The sequence below is a fragment of the Triturus cristatus genome, chromosome 4_2 (assembly GCF_964204655.1).
Source record: "Triturus cristatus chromosome 4_2, aTriCri1.1, whole genome shotgun sequence".
In the NCBI taxonomy this organism is placed as follows: domain Eukaryota; kingdom Metazoa; phylum Chordata; class Amphibia; order Caudata; family Salamandridae; genus Triturus; species Triturus cristatus.
Window position 1 is genome coordinate 893,708,937 of NC_140586.1, and position 25,697 is coordinate 893,734,633.

Consider the following 25,697-nt stretch of genomic DNA (forward strand, 5'->3'; position numbering starts at 1 on the left):
GTTCGGTCATTTATATGCACCATGACATGCACAGAAAACTGTAACAACATAAGATGCACTTTGAAAATTGTTCTACATAGTCATAACTCAATACTTCTGTACTGATATCCGCAGTCCTAAATCAGTCCTTGGGGCATCATAAATACTTTAAGCTCACCTCGTCAATCATCTTGAGATAGCGATTATTATTGGGCCGTCTTTGTGTGGAGCGTTGCAGCCTCTAGGCTTCTCTTGCTACCGATGCTTAGCCTCCACGTCCCCCGGCTGGGTTCGGGCTGCAAGTGCCTTGTCCACCGTACACTGACCCCATCTTGGCTCTCTGTCTGCCCCTCAGCGCCCAACTTTAAGGCATCACAAGTGCCTTGTTCGGGCAGTTCTCTGTTGACCCCAAGGTTTTCTTATCTTCATTCTGTTGTTGCCGTTCCTGCCACGCTGTCTGTGGTTTCTTTACCGCCGTCAGCTCCTCCCGCGCAAACTGTTCCTAAAGAAAACCTAACATTTTGAGGACCCCTACGATGTTTAGGAGGAACATATCCATCCCATCCATTGACTAATGAACACCGTCAGCCGCATACTATCCCGGGAGCCTAAGGTTAATAAGGCAGTGCCTCATATAATCCTGAGCTATATTCTTGCAGAATTTAGAGAGACAGGTAAAAAAAATTCCTGGACCTTTCTACCGCATTCTGGTTTAAGGCTCCCCCTCCACTCGGGTCGCACAATTATCTTGGACCATGGGATCTCTGCTGGGCCGACCAGTCGAGCCAAAGTTGTCAGGTCTGTCTTCATCATGTCTAAGAGTTCCTGACGTCCGAGTTCTGTGAGGTTGTTGACTAAGTGCACCACTATCGCCTCAGGTTTTCAAAGAGCCCGCAGCGCTTTTTATACACAGCACATGAGTTGTGCCCACTTCATGCCCGGCCTGCCTATCCAAATCACAGTGGTGTTGCGCAACCAAATGCCCTCTTAGTGCCTCCGTGCATCCACCCAGTGCTGTGCTCTCACGATGTTGGAATGGCCCATCATCCTTGCCGTCCGCCTATCAGAGGTGGACCCTGCCACGCGAGAAAAAAAAGGTATTCTATTCTTACAGGCACGCCAGTCTAACATAAGATTTGAAGGCTTGCACTCTCCATCTCCCAAGTTGCCCAATCTTCTCTTTGCTCATGCCTTGCACCGTGGCGGTTGTCGCCACACCTATGTGGAAGGAGTGCAAGCCGAATCCCTTGGGGTCATCCTGGCATACTCCAAGGTTGGCCTCATAACTGCTATGAATTGGTACCTGCTTATGCAAGTTCCATCTTGATGAAGGAATATGGTAAGACCCTCTATTGGTCTGTAGCCCAGGTAGTCCTTGGCTAGACAACCTTAGCCTGAGAACCATGTACCCATCTTGTAGGGTTTTGTCACCCATCTGCAGGCATGCTGCTCCTCGGTTGCATTTGGAGGGAGCTACCAGTTCACAGGTCCGGTAGGCCCCAAAGAAAGCTGCGCAAATTCGGCCCTGAAGAGGGCTATCTCCGCCTTCGGAGTGCAGACCCCAGGGAGTGCCCGTAGTACCACCCCAGCCCTTCAAAGTCGATAAGCTGTCTCAAGTCCTTGCTTTCGCCTTGGATCTGACCCCACCCATGCATGGCAGCACAACAGTTATAGGAGGTGGTTGGGTCCTTTCCAGAGTGAAATTTTGAGAAGGACGTGACCATGCTTGGGTGGGTCAGTGCCTAAGACTTCGTTTTGATTTTTGGGGAGGCCCAGTGTATAATTACTCAACTTGCTTGCTCGCATCCTTGCCTTCAGTTTCTGCACAGTACGTGACTGCCTGGAAGCGCACCCAGTACTTACCACACGTGGCTGCAGTCATTGGCGCAAGGGCCCTGTTGACCAGGAAAGTTAGGTCCACTCCACTGTGTCCCATAGCTTTGGGGAGAACAGTGTCATCTTCTTTTCCACTTGCAGTGCTAACTGCCGAAAGCTGGACCACTGAAAACGAGAGAGGGCATCAGCAACCAAGTTATCCCAATCCAACATGTGTCTTGCTCTCAATATGTTTATGCTCAATTCGCAGCCTACTAGGTGCCGTAGGAGGTCCAAAACCTTCAGGTACTTAGCTGTGCCTAGGGTTATCAGTTGAACCACATCGTGAATGTCAGACCAAAGTATTACTTGCTTGTTCGCCAATTTCTCCTTCAAAATAGGAAATGCTACTTCAGCAGGAAAAGCTCCAGTAGTGTTATGTTTTTAGCGAGGCCATCCTCCTGCCACGAGGCCAGGCATCACGCAGCACACCAGGCTGAGCCTAGTATGGCTCCAAACCCTTCACTACATGCAGGATCGATGTGCAGCTCAAGCAGTTGTGGGTAATCCAGGGCTCACGCCACACTAGCATTCCATTACAGACACTGAGGAATGATAGCCATTGATGAGGATCCCGCTTTGCCCCGCTAGTGAGCCTAATCTTATGGTATTTCTTTATGAGGCCCTTAATCAGGCTTGCTAAGCGTTGTAAATGCTTGTCCTGCAGGGATCACCCTTTCTGCAAAGTTGAGTTGCCCAGTAGTTGCTGGCCATCCCTGAAGGTTGCCTTCTTTTTGCCTAGTGTCTCCGTGATCGCGTGCTTCAGAGCCCTGTACATCGAGTTAAGCTCTATGTCTAGGATGATCAAGCGGGTTGTTGGACCTTCAGTTTTGTCATGTGGCAAGGGCACCTACAGCTGCCTCGCCAAGTCGATAAACTGGTCCAAAAGTTTGTTGCATTGTGACGAGACCAGGTCCCCTATGAAGAGGAAGTCGTCGAGTGCATTCTCCCCCTATCCGGTCATATGTCTCCCAGACCCCACTCCAAGAAGGTACTGAAAGCTTCAAAATATGCGCAGGATAATGCACAGCCTCCATAGGCATGCTTTAGTGATAGTAAAGCCACCCATCTTTATTAGGTTATGTAACAACATTCACAATTGGATTGTGTTATGTACACCTGATGGAGTCTACCTCAATATACCCCAAAATAGGACGAATAAAGGACTCGCTTTACTCCGTGAAGCGAACTGTCAGCCTGTAACAGATAAAGCAAGAAATTTGCCAAAAACATAGCTGGTTTGCTTTCTGGGGTGTCCTCCACGTGATGGTCTACAGGGGCCATTGATGTGAGACATGACTCTAGACCCTATGGAAATAAAAATCAGCGCAAGAAAGCATCCTCAGTGAATCCCACAGTGTCTCCCATAACCCGAAGCGAAGGTAGTGTAACTTACGACCGCTCACCACTGACTTCATTAAACAGGGTTTCTGGTGCCAATTGTTGGCAGATGTAAATCCCCCCTTCTTCTTCACAGATTTGTACAGGATCTGTGAGAAGTTAAGTATGTAGTTATCTATAGTTATCCGTTCCCGACTCTGCCGCCATCCTTTCTTGCATCCACACAAGTGCCCAGTGGTTTAGACAGTTGCGGCCAGCATCACTCGTGGGTGGGGGGAGGGGGCGGTGGTTGCACGGGGATTGATGGGGGGAAGGTTAATTGAAGGAAGAAAAAAAACGTACCTTCCTGGGTCTTGCGCCGTCTCAGCTCCTGGCCGGGTCCCGAGGAACAGGAAGCAGGCAGCCTCCCTCCCCTCCACTAAGCCAATCACAATGCTGCACTGGCAGTGTTGTGATTGGCTGTGCCGCCGACCACACCGGCGTCTATGGGGAGGCCATTTTCTCCATGTAGGCTGCATGCAGCCTACATGGAGAAAAGGGATCGAGCGCATGACTGGTTTGGTCGGCCCCAGAGGGCTGACCAAACAGTCAGGGCCCACCACATTGGGCTAGCCACTCCTACCCTGCCCTTGAGCAGACCCCCAACCAAACCCTTCTGCTTTCTAGCAGTGCGAGAAGCAGAAACATAAAATGGTAATTATAATACCATTTTATGTTTCTGCTTCTCGCACTGCGAGAAAGCAGTGGGGCAACGCTCCTCTGCCCACATGGAGGAGCCACCCCTGGGTTTAGAGTGGTCGAGCCCGACACCGGCTTATTACTGCCCATCTGTAGATTTCACTTTATCACACATCACCTTCCATCCTTGAGCATTGAGAAAAAGTGCGTAAATGTAGCACCAAAATGTATGGATTCGTGCATCACATGTTCCAACTTACCAGGGGTCAAGATCTAGTCCAGTAATATGGTGAATTGTTGATTCTCGCTGCCTATTTTGCATTAAACATGTGTTAATCTATCCCAAGTGTCTGTTGTCTTTGACATATTTTAAACTTATATGAAGCAAGACCCAAATATTTGTGGTATATTAAAAAAGTAGCATTAGCACACATGAGCATGTTTTTATTAGGTCTCACCTAGCGACGCAGCGCATGCGCTGGTCGCGCCTTGGCGAGACCAATTGTTGATTTGTCAGTGGAAGGGGGACAGGACATGTGCACGCGCGCGTGCAGAGGACAGGAGTTCTGCACGTGTATGCACATCTCCTGTCTGCGCTCGCGGCAGGGATACAGGAGATGTGCATGCGCCCGGACAGGCGATGTGCACGTGTACAGCTGGTGCGTTCAGCACAACGCGCGCATGGCGCGCTTGCGCTTTCAGTTTCCCTCCCCCCCAGTCGGCTCCAGATTCAGAGGGCTCTCACATCCTGTAGCTGGTATTTCTGCCGGGGTGTGGGTACATTATTTGAATTCGCATTAGTGTGCTCTGAAAACCGATTTTGCTGTTGATAAATACATAAACACCTGAATTGTTATTTTAACATAATGCCCAAGTTAACATTGTTTTCTTAGCAAGGGGTAACAAATTGTAGTGGCATCTCAAGCTGGAACTGGTAATGTCTCAAAAGCTGTTCAATCAGAATACTAATGCCTTTGGCATGTAAAGGCATGAATGTTTACGTTAAAATAATGATGTAAAAAAAGAAGGGCTGGTGATTGGAAAGAGAGGAAGCGATCCAGTGTAGTCGGTAATTAACTGTATGTGCACATTAATAGAAAGTAAAAAGAGTGGATAAAAGGCAGAGGGGTGTTTCCAAACGATGGTAGTATTAGGATTTTGCACAATTCTTGGTAACTGCAAACTGGAGAGACCGAGCTGACCACACATAGTGCAGTGGCTGGATTAGTCCACACAGTGAATGATGGTAGAAGTGAGTTCATGTGAATGAATGCAGTGAACGGGGTCAGATGTCGCTAAATACAGGAGGGTTAAACTGGATCTGGGCAGTCCGAGAAGGGAGCGGCCAGATGAATGGAAGTACTAGGTGGAATTAATCCGACTCTGCTCAATAGACCTCTGTGTTGGTTCAGCATCCTGTGATTCTGAACAAATCACTTAGGGCCATATGTAGGTGGGCTTGCATTTACCACTTCATAAATACCGAATTTTACCGATTCGTTATTTATGAAGTGGTAAATGTTATGTAGGTAATGAGTCGGTAATAATTACCGATTCGTTAAAATTCGGTAATTACCGAATCGGTATTTACCGATTCGGTAATGAGGCATACCTTCCCATTGATGGAAAGGTATGCCTCATTACCGAATCGGTAAATACCGATTCGGTAATGGGGGGAACACATGCAAGGGTGGCAGGGTGTCACATTGACACCCTGTTGCACCCCTGAATCGGCCATGTGTGCACATGTGGCACACATACATGCCCTAAGGGCATGTATGTCTGCCACATTGCACACTTGTAGGCGCTATGAAATGCATTTCCACATCCATTCATTATTTACCACCAACTATTAGTTGGTGGTAAATACCGACTCATAACAACACCCACACACTCCCCCTACATCTCATTTCTGTATTCGGAATTTACCGAATCGGTAAAATTACCGATTCGGTAAATTCCGAATACAGAAATTGTCCCCCTACATACCAAAAGCCTAAATACCGGTCGGTAACGGTATAATTACCGAAAATCGGCCGTTACCGACCGGTATTTGGCTACCTACATGAGGCCCTTAATCTCTCAGTGCTTAAAAGAAAAATCTGTCTGTAGCCGATGCTCGTTTAAAGCACTCCAATACCTTCGGGTCGAGATCACACTATATACATCTACAAAAAAATAGATGAGAACAGAAAATGAATGCGGATCGGGTTGGGGAAAGATATCTATAATTCATCTTTTGATGATCAAAGAAGTCCTACAATGAGTACTTGTCTTTTCCCCATCTGGGGCTCGGTGAGTATTTACTTAGATTAACAGCTTGTCTGAGTAGGTCTTAGTCTGCTTCTAACTATGGAAGCTCACACTGCAAGTGTTGCAGCCCTGTCAAGTATCACGCATCAGGTGTTAGACTAACGCATTTTGGTGTAGTGGCCCGCATCACCGCACCAAAATACGAAGTCACGCATTCATAGCGCCTCCTGAAGTTGCTGGTACACTGAGTCGGGAGCGCCGCTATTAGAGCTCATTTACATTAAGTAAAGCACAGGCCGCGCGGCTCTGGCAGCCGCACATAGTGTATGACAGGCTGCACTCACTGTTCAGTGCAACTGCACTGTCATCTGCTCGGGTTTTGAAATATTCTTTGTGTACAACATATAATCTCATCTACCCGGAGGTGGTTCCGGTCGCACCGGCCAGGCTGGGCTCAACTGTGCTCTCACTGGCTCCTGCACCGTGGCGGCATTCGCCACATTGTGTATCTGCCGCCTGAGACGAAATTGATGTCAATAAGTGGGCAGCGAGAGCGGGCAGAAGTTATGTTTATAAGTTTAGTTTTGCAGTCTGCCGCCGGTCGCACAGCCGCCTTTGCCTCTCATCATGATGCCAATGCGACTGGACTAGGCCATTGAAGTCTCCCATCGCAGCCGTGGGTCTCAGTCACTCTCGGCCTTAGGTCGTACGGGCCACTGTCTGAGGTTAGTTTGTGTATAAATAAAGAGTGATGTGATTAACATTAGTAATTTATTTTTCCATCCCGCGACTAAACAGTGCTCGTGCTCGGCCCCCGCGGTCTAGTTTAGGTAGCTTCGGGCATTATTCTGAATGCTTCGGAGTTGGAGAATCAGAAGTTGCTCATACATGCCGAACCTATAAATTTTGTTTTTGACACTCCACTGTGTGTGTGTCAATGTGAGCTACTTTCAATGTAGCTGATCTGGGGATGTGACCTGTGGCTTGCTGCAATTCAAATGTAGTTTTTTAAATCCATACTCGTGTTTATAATCAGCAGATGCCCGCTCAGTGAGGGATTCTGCTGTTTTTGGCTTCCTGTTCCACTGGTGGAAGTGACTGGTATCAGCAGCACTAGCAGATACGAACGAAAAGAGACTTGCCTAGGGCAGCGGCAGCATGTGTATTACAGGCTGTATTTGAGTGCCTTTTTAACTTTGGAAGGAGTGAGAATGTTACAGGGTGGGCCCTCAGCTTCCCAAAAACATTGTAGTCATACACTGGAAAGGGGTAACCCTAAATAAAGCGGGTATCTTTTTAAGCTATTTATTAATCATATTGTTTTTATTGTGTACTTTTATGGTTTTATTTCTATAAACCGAATAAAGATTTTGATTGATTGATTGATTGATGCATGAATGTTGTTTGTTTCCCAAGCATGTGGGCGGTACATGAGTGCAACAGCAGGATAGAAAGCTTGTAGAGAGAGGGACTGCTTTAGAGAGCTTTTTAGAACAAGCATTTGCAATGCAATAGGTCTCGCATTTTAAGCTATTGGCATTGCAAATGACAATGCCTTTTATTTATCTGTTTTCAAAACCAACACATAGATAAAAGGTTTGTCATTTTACAATGCCAGTAGCTCAAATACTCGCAATTGCAAGACCTATTGCATTGCAAATGCTTGTTGAGTGTGTTAATCGGTACTCTTTGTTAGCCCCCTGTGCAGAGAAAAATTCATCTCTGTTAATGTACTGAAGCGCCTTCCCAGCTGCATGACTCCTAAACCAAACAAATAAAGCAACTATAATCCTTCATTTATTTTTATTTGCTTAACCTATTTGTTTATTCTTTCATGCTATGTATCTGATGGCATCTTAATATATCAAGGAGTACACACACCACTAGTTTTCCATCACCATTAATTGGCTATGTGCTTTTGGAAGACACGCTGCATACAAACCTCATTGCATGGATGTAGATTAATTCATTTCTTAAAACATTCATAAATAAGTGCACCGGAAAGTTAATTTTAGATTTATGTGTTCCTAAAATTTCTGAACCATGTGTATATGTATTATAATTAATACATCAAAGTTTGTTATTCGGCTTTGACTGTACAGCAAACCCATATCAGTACTGAGTATGACAGCCTGGGACTGCCAGTCTGATTTTAGCAGCTGCAAACAGCCCGAATCGCAGAATCGGCCCATTTGCGACCGGTAATAAACATAAATTAAGGATTATATTCACTTTATTTGTTTTGTGTAGAAGTCATGCAGCTGAGAAGGTGCTTCCGTACACTAACAGAGATGGATTTTCTCTGTACAGCGTGCTAAACAAGTGTCTCTATTGGGCCAGATCTATCATGCATTTTACCGGTCAAAAACGGCCATATTCGAATTACCAAAACGCATTTTGGTATGTATGAATTCCAATTAGTGATTTGGTAATATGTTAAGGAAGGGGCGTGTTTAGGGCGTCCCTTCCTAATACTGAATTGCAGAGGTATGTAAGAATGTTTTGTGATCAAAATGCAGTTGCAAATAATTCGCATTCTACCACCTAGGTGATAACTCATTCTGAAATTGGAAGGGGTCCCCAAGGCACCCCTTCACCTTTGGGAATGGTAGCGCAAACATTTTTTCAGAGCAGGCAGTGGATCCACAGACCACTGCCTGCTCTTAAAAATGAAAAGAATACTTTTCATTTGTCTTTTCTTAAATGCAACCCATTTTCCTTTAAATAAAACGGGCAGCATTAAAAAAAAAATGTCTTTATTTAAAAGCAACTACGGACATGATGGTCTGCTGACCTCAGCAGGCCACCATCTCCGTGATTTTTGCAATTCCTAATTGGTCTCAAATTGCAACCTACCTCATTAATATTCATGAGGTAGGTCGATTTGCAAACCACTAGGAATTGCTAAGTGAAACTCATGGAGTTTCATACATTAGGAATCGTTATAACCTAATTATGAATCGCAGAGAATCGCAATTAGGAAATCGCAATTTCCAATAATGATACATATGGTCCTTTACGCTATGTAAGTACAAAATAACACCACTGCTTTCTGTGACATCACTTCCTCTGGCATTTGTTTATGTGATGTTACTGTGCCTTTCATGTGCTCTGGACACAGCTCCAGTCCTGGAATGCGCCCTATGGCCATCACTCCTGTGCTTCGCCCTCAGGTGCACATCTTGAGATGACTGAAGACTGCAGGTGACGCCACCCTTCCCTCTTCAATGTGGGGTGTTCCTGGGGTTCACACTGGAGACCAGAGTTGCCCACCAGTGCAGGTTAAACTGGCAATGTGAGCGGGAAGGTTCAGGTCACGGGCGGTCAGGCTGCTGCTCAGACTCTAAGTGAGGGCTAAATGTTGTGTCCTATGGGAAGTGAATGATTACAACAATTTCTTTCAGGTGTCTTCTCGTCTCTTCTTTCAGAAGCTCTACTTTTCTATGAATGCAGTTTACGTTGATTATCACGAAAACCCTTGCTGAGGCCATTTGTTTGACAGAATTTGAATATTAGAAGAGAGTGTTTACAAATGATGCATTAACTGTTTAACCAAGAACAATAATGGGTATGGCTCTAATCAGTAAAATTGATTATCTGTATTGGCATTAACTGTTTAAGGCATTGAGTTGGGAGTATTGATTGTTTGTGAGGTTGCCTTGCACTTACTTCACAGAAGAGGTAGTTGAGCAGCATAAGTAGAGCTCAATTTAGACTCTGGCAGACAGGGTACGCCATTGTAAACATGGCAGAATTCCATGTCTGCCAAACCCTCTGTCTGCCCACCTCATCTACAAATGGGCTGATATATTTGCTGGAGTTCTCTCCAGACGATGACCCAGGAATGAGTTTTCTAGACCCTCTCGCACTAAAGACTTACTCAGTGTACCAACATGCGACAGAGAACCAAGCGGACAGCAACCCACTGAGAATTACTTGAGTGAGGTGTGCATAAGTCCTCTAAGGCTTCACATGAATAGTTAGGGGAATCTAGGACACTAGGAATCTATTTCCAAGATTTATCAAAATTAAAATCCTATCCGGGTGCACAGGATTTAAATAGTAACTGTTATGAAAATAAACAAGAACGTGGCAATAATATTTGTCACAAGACAGAACAGAAAATATTGTAATATTATGGCAGCATTTTGAAGGTTTCTCTACATTGATGACCTCAACCCCTGCCTTAGCTAACTAAGCTGATATCAGCACCAAAATATGCCTATTTGAGTTTCATTGATGGTCAGCACCCACATACCTCTCTGAACAATAGAAGCAATGTTTGACAAAGAGACAGGAGCTGCTGTTCTTGCCTCAGAGTTTCAGTGGTTGTTTTCTCCTCAAACAGACAGATAAACTGATTGGAGAACTCAATGTGCCTTTCCTGGAGCCTTCAAAAAGGCCCCTCAATCTGAAATCCAAGGTTTGAAGTTCTTCTTAATCTAATAATGCTTTGTTCAAGTTTATGTACTTCCTCTATAGATTAATGAAAATGTTCAAAATAAACAATCAATAACAAAGCCCTTTTAACCTTTCACTTACCTATATACTGTGGAACACTGGCTACTGTCCAAAAACAATAAATAAGAAACCAATTAAATAATTTCTATGAAATCCTGTTTATAATTTAAAAACAATAACTAGAAAAGCAATTCAAACTAGGCGAAAGTAAACATAAATACATTAAACAAGATGAACGATAAGTGTACGATCAGATACTTTCATTACATTAATAATTGTGCATTTCTATTTGAAGCAAACACATAAATAAATGATCATGTATAATCCAGGAGGGAGAAGCCTAACATTGAAAATATAAAAGCCTATAAAAGGGTAGGCCATATGTTTTCTGTCGACGGAGCCCCAATTGGTGTCATGGGTGGAAAGGGTCCTGTGACAGCCCCACCGACAGCAGGACTGTCCCAAAAGTAAACAAATGCCCTGTTTTTTTATTTTTTATTAATGAGTAATGGTATAGTAAAGGTGTCTGAAATTCGAGAAATTTCCTTTTGTGTAATTACAAGAAGTTTCAGAATAGTTGCACGAAATTACGTAAAAGTATGCAAAGTGCAAATCTGGCACTTAGCACTATACTTTAGTGTGGAATGCATCCTTGCAATCATGTTAAACACAAGGACGTATTTAATGCACAAATTGCGTGCTAAAAAAGGGCAAAAAATGCAAGTTTTGTGGATAATACCTCATTGCTTTGTGTTCATTTGTGTTGTTCACATGCTCCCCCTGCAGGGTTTTTAGGTGAACAGAGTTGAAATTACACAGTGTGGTATAATGGCGTTAGCTGAATGATTTTGCACAACAAGTGTAATGTGAAATGCTAGAAATTACATGTGATTGTTCTGGCTTAGCAAATATTTCGCCAAGACTTCGGGGCAGATTTACAAGCTCCTTTTGCGCTGCCAGTACGTCACTTTTTGTGACGCACTGGCAGCGCATTTATCTGCTCCATATTTACAAGGACAGGAAAAGCCACCCTGGAGTAAATATGGCCTATTCACACGCAGCACTTTGCGTGATAGGGGCGTTCCATAGGTGTCCCTATGGGTGTTCCCACGCAACACCCATGGAACTAGACACATTTTCAGATTTACGAGGATTCGTAAACCTGGAAATGCGTCAGTATGCTACGCCACCCTAAGGGTGGCATAGCGAGGCACAACGAGGAGAAATGTTTTAATTTCTCCTCGTTTTTTTTCCTCTTTCAATGCTTGCTGCATTCTACAGCACTCATTGGAAGAGGAAAGTGCCTATAGTGATTGTTTTGGTGCAGGAAGGTGCTCCTTCCTGCTCAAAAAAACAATCTCCCCATGACGTAGGCATCCTTGCACAATGGTGCAAGGGTGCCTACACTGGCGCATGGCAGCTGTTTGTGCACCAGTACAGGGAAGAGCGCAGGAATCCTACATATCCTTATAAATATGTTGCAGTCCTGTGCTCTGAAAGAGCTGCAGCGTGGTGCATCCAAAGGGCTTGCAGTGCCACGCTGCGGCACTTTCTCGTAACTCTGCCCCCCAGTGTACAGTATTAACGTTATGAAAATGTAGTTGAACATAAAAGTTGAACAGATCAGTTTGTCTGCTTCAGTTGTCTAGTAACTTCCTGCTTCAGGCAATCATTTTGACTCCCAATGGGGAGCATGCATTCGGCTGGACCTTAGCATGCTGAATAAACGTAACCACATTGTAGAGTACCCTGACGCAGAACTGTGGGCCGGATTTAGATTTCGGCAGACAGTTTACTCTGTCAGAGTGGTGACGGCTAGCCTGTCTGCCGAAATCTAAATGCCATTGTTTCCTATGGGATTTAGCTATCGCCGAACGGGATATCCATCACCGTTGTGACAGAATAACCCATCCGCCGAAATCTGAATCCGGCTCTGTGTCTTTGAAGCTCCACCTATGTCAGTGACTTGCATGCTTCGAGGCTCCTCCTCTGTGTGTCTTCACGGGGCACATTTAGGCAGGACGAAAAAAACCTCCGCGAATAAAGAGTGAAGGGTTTGTGGCTCTAAAAATCAATCGCTGACTCACGTATTGCACTTTGGATCGACTTTAGAAGTTAAGCAAAATATATTTATTAAAACTGCTGCTAGGAACATTTGCCAGTCCACCATTTCATATTCCATGAGGGCTGTGAATGCACCATTGGTGACTAGATTTAGTAAGTATCTAGCTTTTGCAAATATTGTCAAAATATGTTTTTTTATCCTATTTCAGCTGTGACTAATTTGATTTAAGCATCTGTATAAGAAGGTGAAAAGTTAGACTGACAGATCAATTGGCTATGATCTCTGTGATAGATCTTTTAATCCGTGCATGAGTTTAATTACCGAATATATAAAGATTTGATGATTCTGCAGTGGGTAATTCTGAAACCCAGAAACCTAGTAATCAAAAATGTATCAGTCTGATTAAGGTAGTGCTCGTATAAGATCACATTTTCTTTTTTTCTGTTTGTGGTTCTTAAACAATCATTTTATATAACACATAACACTGGAATCAGCCTTTTACCAAGTGCGCTCATTTCTTCAGCTAACTGAACAGAGCTTCGAAGACACAAATTGATTTGCCCATGATGACATCATTTGATCAAATGGTAATTAGAACAACTCTGGGTTTTCACCTATCATGGCCAACAATTAAACTTATAGACTGCACCCAAGCAGAACACATAAGCAGCAGACCAAAGACAGCCGCCATCCTTGGAATGGATCTTGTGGTTGCTTGGTATCCTTCCAAACGGATTCAACTATGCTTGTGAGTTTGACGCGGGTCACCTAAAGTACATCGGGGCAGATTTACAAGCCCCTTGCGTGACTTTTGCGCTGCAGTTGCGTCACTTTTTTGACGCGACAGCGGCGCAAACAATGCTGCCTATTTACAACGTGATGCATCTAGGGAGATGCGTCACGTTGTAAAGCCCTGCGTCTCATTATACCTGCGTCAGGTATAATGTATGCAGGGTGGGCGTTCCCATGCAAGAAGGCCTCGTAAAAGTGACGCAGTTAAAATCTACAAGATTTCACTGCGCCACTTTTAGGACGCCACTGCGTCAAAATCTTACACCTGCTTCAAGCAGGCGTAAGTAGTGATGCAATGTAGTGGGAATAGGCCTCAACACGCATTGCTGGAGTTGCGTCTTGCTTGCGACACGACTCCAGCAATGCGTGACTTTTCCACCAGAATTTCTGACGCATCTGTCAATCCTTGCGCCTTAGTGCGCCGTATTGTAAATACGGCGCATCTATGGTGGCGCAAGGGTTTCTAAAGGTGGCGCAGTGAAAGTGACGCATCTGTACAGATGCGTCACTTTCTTGTAAATCTGCCCCATCGTACTTATGGTCTGACAAGCAGACGGCTTTGTTCAGTGGCACATTGCCAGTCAGCTCAAGATGCTGCCAAGAGTGTTGTCGCAATCTGGGGACATCGTGTCCTTCTGCCGTGAGATGAAACGTCCTTCAAGATCTGACAAGAAGAGAAAGATTGAGAGGCCATTTTGGGAACAGAGTGGTCTTAAAAAGTACTTTCTTCATCTTGCCTACCAAAATGGATCAGATTTAGATTCATTTCACTCTAACTTCACAAAAGACATTTCCTAACAGCAGGATTGATTCTGGAACCTGCTGGGGAGGGTCTAGTTTGTACAGAGGAGGCATGTGGCATTATACTGCAGGGTGTAAGGGAGCAGTTTTTGGCTCCTGTTCATTTTGCTGTGGTCATTGTGTTTGAGTGTTTGTTTCAGCAAACATCAATGTTTGATTTTGTCTACCTGGTAGAAACTAATGGTTTTATTTTGTCTGCTGATGGAAAACTGCTGGCTGCTCCAAAAGGAGAAAGTGAAAAAAGCACACTTTTACAGCAAAGTGGCTTCGTGAAGCTCCTGCTGTAGCAGCTAAAGTGGGGGATATAACTGGAAGCAATGACCGATAATCTGGCTCCAACTAAAATATTCATTTAACATTTATTTGTTTTATATGGGACTATTCTGTCTACAAATCTGTAAACAACAGCTCAAAAGACAATCTAAAGGAACTGTATTGCAGGACTGATGTGTAGAGATCAAGGTCTACTGAGTGAGCCAACTTCACTGAGGCAGACAGAAATGATGGAAAGAAGGAAAGAGTATCACAAGAGCAGCAAATACTGTGAGTGGGAGGGGTAAATGTAAGAAATAAATTAAGGCGTGAAAAGAAAGATAATAAATTGAAACTTGAAAAGTGGAAGGGGAGAAGGTAGAAAGAAAGCCTAAAAGGAAGGAAAGGTGAACGGGGTGTAGGAAACATGAGAAGAAGGAAAGGAAATGGAAAAGGAATGAAGGAAACATGAATGGAAGTAAGGAAACATGAATGGAAGTAAGGAAATGTGAAAGGAAGGAAGGAAATGTGGAAAGAAGATAACGTGAAATGAAGGAAGGAATTGTGACGGAAGGAAAGGAAACATGAAAGGAAGGAAGAAAATGCGAAAAGAAGAAAATGTTAACGGAAGAAAATATGAAAGGAAGGAAACATAAAAGAAAGGAAGGACATGTGAACATAAGGAAGGACACATGAAAGGGAGGACAGAAATGTGGGAGGAAGGAAATATGAAAGGAGGGAAGGAAAAGTGAAAGGAAGGAAAGAATCGTAGAAAGAAGAAGTGAAAGGAATGAAGGAAACCTGATGGGAAGGAAGGAAGGAAGAAAACATATGATGAGGATAGGAAACTTGAACGGAGGAAGGGGAGAAGGCCTGAAAGGAAGCAAAAGTGAAAGAGGTGGAGGAAAGAACTGTGAAAGGAAGGAAACCTGAAAGGAAACACAAAAAGAATGGAGGAAATGTGAAAAGAAGGAAGGAAATGTAGAAGGAAGAAAGCAGGAAATGAAGGAAAGAAATATGAAAGGAAGGAAGACATTATGAAAAGAAGGAAATGTGAAAGGAAGAAAAAAACATGAAAGAAAGGAAAGGAATGTGAAAGAAAGGTACTATGAAAAGAACAAAGGAAACACAAAAGGAGTTAAGGAAACATGAATGGAAGAAAGGAAATGGGAAAGGAAGAAAGGAAATGTGGAAGGAAGGAAACATGACATGAAGGAAGGAAATATGAAAAGAAGAAAGGCAATGTGAAAAGAAGAAATGTGGAAGGAAGAAAACATGAAAGAAAGGAAGAAAATTAAAAGAAGGAAGGTCACATGAAAGGAAGTAATAAAATGTGGTTGAAAGGAAACATGAAAGGAAGGAAGGAAACGTAAAAGGAAGGAAGGAGAAGTGAAATGAGTGAAGAAACTTATGATGAGGGTAGAAAACTTTAAAGGAGGAAGGAGAGAAGGGAGGAAGAAAGCCTGAAAGGCAAGAAATTTGAAAGGAGGAATGAACCATGAAAGGTAGGAAAGAAATTTGAAGCAATGGAAGGAAATATAAAAAGAAGGCAGAAAATGCGAAAGTAAGGAAAAGAAGTAAGGAAATGTGAAATGAAGGAAGGAAATGTGGACAGAAGGAATGACATTTGGATGAAAGGGAGGAAACTTAAAAGGAAGGAAGAAAACTTGAAAGAAATGGTAAATGGAAGGAAGGGTGAAAACAACAAGGGGGAAGGGTGCAATTATGGGTTGCCGAAAGGATGGATGAAATTATTTATGGATAGCTAGGTGAATAGATGGAAGGGTGGAAGGATGAGTGAACCGAATGGTCATTTGAAGAATGGAATAAGAATAGATAGAGGATGGAAGGATACAAAAGTGAATCGGTTGTTAAATGATGGCTGGATCAGTGAATGCTGAACAGGTGAATAGACTAAAGAAAGAAAGGGTGGGAAGATGAAAGATTGGATGGATGAAAGGACGAGAAAGGACAGCAAGGTGAAAGGGTGGGCGGATGAGTGGAAGGATGGATAGAAAGTTGGAAGGATGAATTGATAGATGGGTGAGTCAAGATGAAAGGAACTATTCAAGGAAGTGTTTGGCTTACTTGCTTTGTCCACTCGATGCCATTACAGGTTTGGCTGAAAGTGGGGTGTATTTTAGTTTTCTGGCTACCCCCTTGATGTAATACCGAATATGCTGCTACATTTCATCTCAAAGCTCATCAGCACCACTAGACCTCAACATTAATGAAAGACAAGAGTTCTCTGTGCTCCAACCTTCTGATGAGCTCAGCCACAAAAGTGAAAACATGTATCTGCTCTTTCTATCTTCCCTGATGATCTTCAGGATAATAAAAGAAGATTCGCTTCACTGTCCTTGGCAAACAGGAGGTTTGAATCTGTTGCTGTAGTCCGTTTCCCTGCTCCAAAAAAGGTTTAGGACCTTCTCTCTTCCGATGTACTCATACAGGGTTGTCCAGCATTGTTCTACAGAGGCGGGATCCATGTCAGATTCTCAGGAGGACCAGTAAACATGAAATGAATCTCCTTTAGATTTATTGTGTCCAGAAGAATTGCATGTGTATGTTATAGATGTAGCCCTCGTGGGCCTTTGTTGGACGCTCCTGGTCTAACCGCTTACAAATAAAGGGAGGATGGGGAAGTGTCAAAGGGTGACACTCGACAGGCATTAGAATTTTTACCCACATGCAAACTATCTTTTTAGAGCCAAAAACGATTATAATTATAACATGAATGAACATTTTCATTAAAAACAATGGCTAAAAATCAAGAGGAAATTCTACACAATTGTGGAGCCCATTACATCGATCTGCAGTAACCGTGTGCAATGAACTCACCGCTCCGCTAGCGGAGACTTGTTAACTACGCATTACATTGAAAACACAGAATTCATGCAATAATACCCACTCCGCCATGTAGCAGAGTTAGCTATTGCACCCACAACCCTTTAATAAGACAACTTAACCTTTACATGCTAAAAAGCATATAACCAATTCACAAAAGTGAACTCTGCAAAATACCAGGCAATGAGAGAGGTGATGATTTTGGAGTCACCCCTAACCTAGGGGGAGGGCAAGCAGATGCCTTGAACACAAAGAACATATCATGCTGGATGATTCAGTGGTGGGCCCATCCTCCTAGGACCACCCCAAGCAAAGTTATGGGGAAAAATACAATGCCAACGAAAGGCCCAGCAAAGCATTATGGGGCGAGATTCTAGAGTGCAGAGAATATTATATACTACACAAATGTGTGAAAAAAATAAAAATGAAGAATAGAGTCGGTGGAGGAGGGGATCTGGGCAACAGAGTTCAGTGGAGCAAGCAGCAATCAGCGGGAGGTGGACGGGCAACCAACAGTAAATGCAGGCAGCCATGGGGAGATTAAGTGATTTGCTTCTAATCACAAAATATGGAACTGAGGCCGGGGCAAAAGCATGGAAAAGCACTCACAAAAATAAGGGAGAGGAAGGAGACAGCAGTAAAAAAAAGAGGGAACAGGAAAGACAGAGCAGAAAAAATGAGGCAAAAGCAGAAGAAAACAGTGGGTTTATATTTTGTGCCGCCATGGGGGTTATGTGATTATCAGGTGTGGTGGGGTTATACCTGGTGATATGGAATTATATCTTGTGAATGATGTCAGTGCCAATGCCAAGGGGCAAGTGCTGTGGGTTGATAGCTGGTAGCGTGCAGTCTGGTGCTGTGACAAGTGAAATCTGGTGTAAGGCCACTGTTTGGCCGAAACGCGTCATGGGCAGCACGAGCACAGAATAAACTTCTAAAATTTTGCACAGCTTAACTCTGAAGTCCGTTGAATCTGTGGGCGCTCTGATCGGTGTTGGATGCGTGTTTGTTGATATATATATATATATGTATATATATATATATATATATTCACTGAAAAAACCATAGGTTTCAGACATGTTATAGTTAGCGGAAATTTTACTGATAAAAAACCAATGAAATTCCCCCGTTATAGTTAGTGCAGGCAACTATAACTCACGCGACCGCAATCCTCTGCTGATGCTAATACTGTATTTAGACACTTATTTGCCCATGTCTTCTTCCATAAATTTTTAGCTATACATATATTAGAAATATTTTTTTTTCATAAAGACACATATGTCATCAGCAGAAGATTGCGGTCGCGTGAGTTATAGTTGCCTGCACTAACTATAACGGGGGAATTTCATTGGTTTTTTATCAGTAAAATTTCCGCTAACTATAACATGTCTGAAACCTATGGTTTTTTCAGTGAATTTGCAAGGTTTTTTAAATGCTAATTCCTAACTATAACGTGTGTGAAACCTATGGTTTTTTCAGTGAATTTGTACGGTTTTTTAAATGCTAAGTTACTTTACGCCATTCGTGGCGTGCACGCCCACTTAACGCAGTTCGTTCCGTGCGCGCACGGTGCGCTTCGCGCACCGTGCGCGCACGGTGAGCACGCGGTGCGCTTCGCGCACCGCGCGCCCACTTTACGCAGTTAGTGCCGTACACGCAAGGTGGGCACGCAGTGCGCTACGCGCACCGCATGCCCACGTTACGCACCGTGCGCACATGGAGGACATATTATGCGCTTCCTTGTGATAGGTAATCTGTTAAATTTAATTTATAAGTGATGACAATAATATGCCATGCACAGAGAGTTTTTTTTTTATTTAAATTTTTAGCGTAAGCGCACCGTACGCGTACGGTAAGCGTAATCGGCGAAATTTTCAAAAAATAAAAATGTACCGTTTTTGGCCTTTGAGGACTCAACTAACATGGCTATGTGCATGGGCGCTGTCTAAACAGCCCCTTTATATGTTTTTTGCCTTTATTTACAGCCCCCCCCTCAGAGTGCGAGAGAGAAAATGGCGGCCGCCGCTTCCTGGTTTCGACCGATTCGAATGTTTACTTAGATGTAACAGCCAATCAGAATCGCGCTCGCGCACGCCACTGTACGCGTACGGTAAGCTTACGGTAAGCGTACCGTAAGCTGGCTCAGATATATATATTGATTTAAAGGCTATTTTCTCAGAATCTACTGAACAGGTTTACACCAAACCTACAAAAGGCACTTCCTTGACCTGAGGACTACCTCTCTGCCAAATTTCTAGTAATTCTGTTCAGCCGTTCGGGCTGTAGCCCTGTCTAAAGGTCCTATGGAAAAATGCATGGGCAAAACGCGTTTTGGGACCCCCCTTTTATCTCAGCCCCCGCTTGACGAATCCCCCCGAGACTTTCAGGGTAGGAGCGGAGCGTAGCGCCCCACCTATTTTGAGAAATTCGCGAGGATTCGTCGACCGGCGCCAAAGTTATTCAAAATAGAATGTTGCGGATTTCCTATGGAAAAGGGGTCCTAACTATAACTACCTACTGGCGACCGCCAGTAGGTAATATATATATATATAAAATCTTTATTTCGAAGTTCTTCATTTTATACACTTGATCAAATTTCTCCATCAAAGAACATGACATCTACATGTACAGAGTCTTGTGAATTTGTGCCTTCACCATGCAACACTTATACCCTTTCATATTACATCACTTATAGCATGTTAAATTAGAGCATTCATAACAACAAACATGACCTTTCAAGTTACATCATTTATGAGTTCACCGTCCATTGTAGAGTGCCGGGTTATAGTTAATTTAGTCAGGCTAGCAAGTTCACAAGACTCCTTAAGGAGGTGTGCGATATATATATATAAAATAAATCAAATACTAAATTATAAAATGCCGTTTTAGGTATTTACAAATTGTCAATGTAGTAAATGCATGATTAGAACTAATATAGTAAAAATGTAAGTCGCACTAAAATGTTAACATTTCAGTCCTTTCTTCCTCTGCATTAGACTCATAACACTATAAATCTACTAACACCAAACACTATTGGCTGTGTAGACGCTGTAAATTTCCTAGTCCCCAATCTTAAACGCAGTGGTTTGACCCATTTTCTTTTAGTGTTACAACAAACAAATGGTGGACGGAACGCCGACAATGCATACATTCTCCCCCAGTCAAGAGATCTGGGTTAAATCCATCGTTCTTTTGCCCACTACACCACCCCAGTTCAGACATGGCCATATGCAAATCAGTCTTGACCCTGTGCCTCATGGGAACAGTCCAGCCCGAACTGCCAAGCCATGTCTTCCCTGGACCGGAATCAAGCATCCTAGGACCGGTTTCTGGCTATCAGCCGTCATCAGCCAAGATAGCTTGACTCCAGTGGCGTAGTGAGCACGGGTCCCACGTCTGGGAATACCCATCCCACTTAGGGCGAAAAGCGTTACAACAAACAAATGATGGACGGAATGCTGACAATGCATACATTCTGGACTGTTCCCATGAGGCACAGGGTCAAGACTGATTTGCATATGGCCATGTCTAAACTGGGGTGGTGTAGTGGGCAAAAGAACGATGGATTTAACCCAGATCTCTTGACTGGGGGAGAATGTCTGCATTGTCAGCATTCCGTCCATCATTTGTTTGTTGTAACGCTTTTCGCCCTAAGTGGGATGGGTATTCCCAGACGTGGGACCCGTGCTCACTACGCCACTGGAGTCAAGCTATCCTGGCTGATGACGGCTGATAGCCAGAAACCGGTCCTAGGATGCTTGATTCCGGTCCAGGGAAGACATGGCTTGGCAGTTCGGGCTGGACTGTTCCCATGAGGCACAGGGTCAAGACTGATTTGCATATGGCCATGTCTAAACTGGGGTGGTGTAGTGGGCAAAAGAACGATGGATTTACCCCGGATCTCTTGACTGGGGGAGAATGTCTGCATTGTCAGCATTCCGTCCATCATTTGTTTGTTGTAACCATTTTCTTTTAGTAGCAGCATATGTCGGACAAAAAAATAAAACATGTGCAATATCTTCGGCAATTTGTTTCCCTCTCTGTTATTCGGCAATGAGACCAATTAGCTGCAATCAAATTGATCTACAAGGTCTCAAAATAAAATTTCATAAAAAGTATCTTTGCTAGCTGGGGTTGAAATTCATCAAGATAAAATTCCAAACTTGTCAGCGACATAAAACTTAAAAACAGTGAGGAGAGAATTTTTTTGTGTTGGCAATAACTTTGGCGCCGCTTGACAAATATTTCCGAAACTTTCAGAAAACGTCCCCTTTTTGGTTCAGCTGCTGTGTTGAAAGTTTCGAGGTTATCCGTCAAGTGGGGGTAAAAAAAAAGGGGGGGTCCCAAAACAAGTTTTCCCCATGTTATGTCTAAGGGAATTTTTCATTTTTTGAACACGGCTGCAGCCTGAACAGAATCACACCAAATTTGGCAGAAAGCTAGATGTTGGTCAAAAAAGCATGCTGTTTGTGATTTGTTGTAAATCCGTTCAGTAGTTTCAGAGTTATCTAAGTTAAAAAATATATTTCGATCTGAGATTGGCTGCCAACACTTCAACCAGGAAGTGTTGACAGCCATCTTAAGGCTTGGCTTGAAGCCAAGTCCCACAAAAAAAGCAAAAAATAAAGAAAAGGGTGCAGTGTAGGAATACCCCGACCACCCAGACATGGTGTGGGGCCCCCACAGATACCCCGTCATGCATTAAAAAGAGATTTTGTTTTCAATATTTTAGTAAATTCATGGTTTATCCACTGATTGAAGGCAAAATAGCGCGGGCTTCTGTGTTTCTTTTAAAGGATGCCTCCCCGGGTCTTCTTTAATTATTAAATGGGGGAGCCCTCTCAGAACGCCCAGCCCAGGGGACTGCTACCTCCCCTGCGCTTTACAAGTAAAAATGCCAGGGGCGCACAGACCTCCCCGCAGCCATTGGGGCCGCCACCTTCCTGGGGCTTTAACTTTTATTAATAGAGGGCCGCGCAGACCACCCCACCCGGCCATCTCCCCAGGGCTTTTTGTTTAAAGAATGGGGGGGCCGCGCAGCTCCCCCGCAGCCTCGGGGGCCACCACCTCCTTGTGACAAATTTACTGTGATGTAGTATGTGATGTCATAAGCAGTGCATTGCAGGGTCGCAAGTTATAGTTAGCTCAGGTAACTATAACTGCTAAATTTCACTTGTTTTTAATGAGGGAAATCTTAGCCTAACTATAACGTCCCTGTAACCTTTTTTATCCTGTGAAATATATATCCTCAACTTGCCTGCTGTCAAATGTAAAACAGGCTCCAGCACACTCAGGCTCACTCAAAATGACTTTATTGTGGCTACAGATACAGGTAACGCGTTTCAACCACTTCCGCGGTCTTTTTCAAACTAATTTGTGCTGCTATTTTTGTTTCCATTTATACTACCACACACGTTTCAAAACAATCAAAATTACAGTGCAATATTTTTTGTTAAAGTGTCACGAGCATTTTTTTATTTTTTCTCTTTTCTAAATTTTTTCAAAGGAATTGACTAGTGCAGTGTTATTGCCTATATTTTAGCAAACATAACAATGTAGCCCACAATGGTACAGAATTATAAAAACCAATTATTATGGACATACTCACAATTGGAGAAAGGAATCACGGTTCAATTCCAATCTAGTTGCTGCTATGTAGCACAAGTGTGCCACAGCATCAGCATTCCTTCCCATATATTCAGAACATCATACACGGCAAGTGCCCAGTGTGAATTACCTAATTCATACCAAGAACACATTTTAAACCGTCTTTGCTTAGAATATACCAAAAATCCTGTTGTTGTTTAACCAAACCAAATTGGTAATTTTCAAACTAAGTTAATTACACTTTAAAGTGCTGTGTATGTAATTAGTGTGAAAAGTTCTTGAAAAACATTAATAAAACTCTATAATATGGATTGGACTTAAAAAATGTCCTTGAAGTTAAAAACATGTTGTTTGACAAACTCCCATATATTCGTCATATTTATTGACTCATAAGTGGACATGAAGCTGTCTCAAATATTTGTCTCTATTTCCACCCCTTATTCTACTAGGCACCTGATCTAATTCAAAATACTCCAAATCATTTATGTTGCTTCGATGAACAATTTCAAAATGCCATGCTACTGGGTAGGTTTGATCTTTGTTTTTAATGGCTCTGATGTGTTGTAGGATGCGTTGATGCTCAAGTAGAATGGTGCTGCCAATATAAAGCTTCATACAACTGCATCTGAGAGCATAAACAGCAAAGTCACTTCTGCAATTCAAAGGTTTCATGATCCTCCACTTTCTTTCTGAAAAGGGTATAGGCACTGCTGTGATTATTACTCCATAATTGCAAGCTTTGCATTTATGGCATCGCCTAAACCCTTTACTTCCACTCAGCCCTGTTTCTTGTTGCTGAGTACCAGGACTGTTAATTACAAGATCTTGTCTCATCAATTTTGCTTTGTAGAGTGTTGTTAAATAGGATTATGATTATTTATAGCTTTAGGTGTGTATAATTGATATTAATTTTATGATTATAATAGCCCTGAAGAAGCACAGTGAAGCGCGAAACACGCGTTGGCTGCAACATATTTCTGTTCTCTTAGACTCACGATTAATAAAACAAAAACCTCAAATACTTTTGGTAAAATAACAAATATCTCAATCTACACATTTTTGTTTCAATGCATGTAGTCAATTCACAAACGTGAAATTTAAAATTTAGCAAGCAGTGAGAGAGGGGATGATTTTGGGATCCTCCCTAACCTAGAGGGAGAGCCAAGCAGATGCCTTGAAAACAAAGAGCACATGTTGCCGAATGATTCGGTGGTGGTCCCATCCTCTTAGGACCACCCAAACACAGTTATGGGCAAAAATACAATCCCAACCGAAAGCCCTGCAAAGCATTATGGGACGAGATTAGCAGTGGGCAGGGAATATTATAGTATCTAATATCAAAATAATTCTACAAAGAGCTGCAGTTCAACTAGTCGTTACTAGGTGTCCCTCACGAGTCAAATGCAAAAGCATTGAAATTATTACATCAAGCGGCAGTTCCACTAGTCGTTACTAGGTGTCCCTCACGAGTCAAATACAAAAGTATTGAAATCCTTTCATGAAGCTGCAGCTCCTCTAGTCGTTACTAGGTGTCCCTCAAGAGTCAAATGCAAAAGCGCATTTGACTTGAGGAACACTTAGCAACGACTAGTTGAACTGCAGCTTGATGTAATAATTTCATAGCTGTTGCATTTGACTCGTGAGGGACACCTAGTAACGACTAGCTGAACTGCAGCTCTTTCTAGAATTATTTTGATATTGGATACTATAATATTCACTGCCCACTGCTAATCTCGTCCCATAATGCTTTGCAAGGCCTTTGGTTGGGATTGTATTTTTGCCCATAAATGTGCTTGGGGTGGTCCTAAGAGGATGCGACCACCACTGAATTGTTCAACATGATATGCTCTTTGTGTTCAAGGCATCTGCTTGGTTCTTCCCCTAGGTTAGGGTGGACCCCAATTCCATCACATCCCTCATTGCCTAATATTTTTTAATTTGAAAGTTCACTTTTGTCAATTGGTTAAATGCTTTATAGCATATAAGGTTGCTTTATAAAAATATTTGTTGGTGCAGCTTACTAGCTGGCTACAGTTTTTGTCTGAATTTCTGGTATGCACAAAACTCAGCAAACTCCAGTTCATTACTAATAACTATACAAAGGTTAAAGCAACTTTGTAGTTAGCTAAATATATTAGTGACAACATTAACATTTTGAACTAAAATAAACACAGAACTTCACCAGTTATAATTAGCAAAGCTAACTATAACTTGTTAGCTATAACTTTGTACCAAACCCTCACAGTCACCAAACCTACATTAAGAAATGAAGCTGCTAGGAGTAGAAAAATGGATTCTGTAAACAGTGTTTACTCTATGGAGAGAGTTTACTCTCTACCACACTGTTTGCATGGAGTGAATCTCTCATGAAAAATACACCATTGACTATTAAAAAGTATCTACTAAGAACAGGGTACACCCTATGCAACACTTGCCAAAAAATACACTATTCACTTATAACCAAGGTCTGAAGAGGGTAAAGATTATACTATCTGCAGCCTTCATACTGCGGTGAAAATTTGATAGATAGCCAATCTTCCGAAGCAAAAGAAGCACATGTACATAGGTTAGTACTTGGTGCACACAGTCTTCCATGTTATGTAAATCTACTCACCTATGATGCATTAGGAGTACATGCATTTTGGAAACACACCCATTAGCTGGACAGAGACTGTACAAATTAGGTAGAAAACTAATATGGTATCTACCCGTCACTATGTAAACTATAAAATAAACTTACACTCTC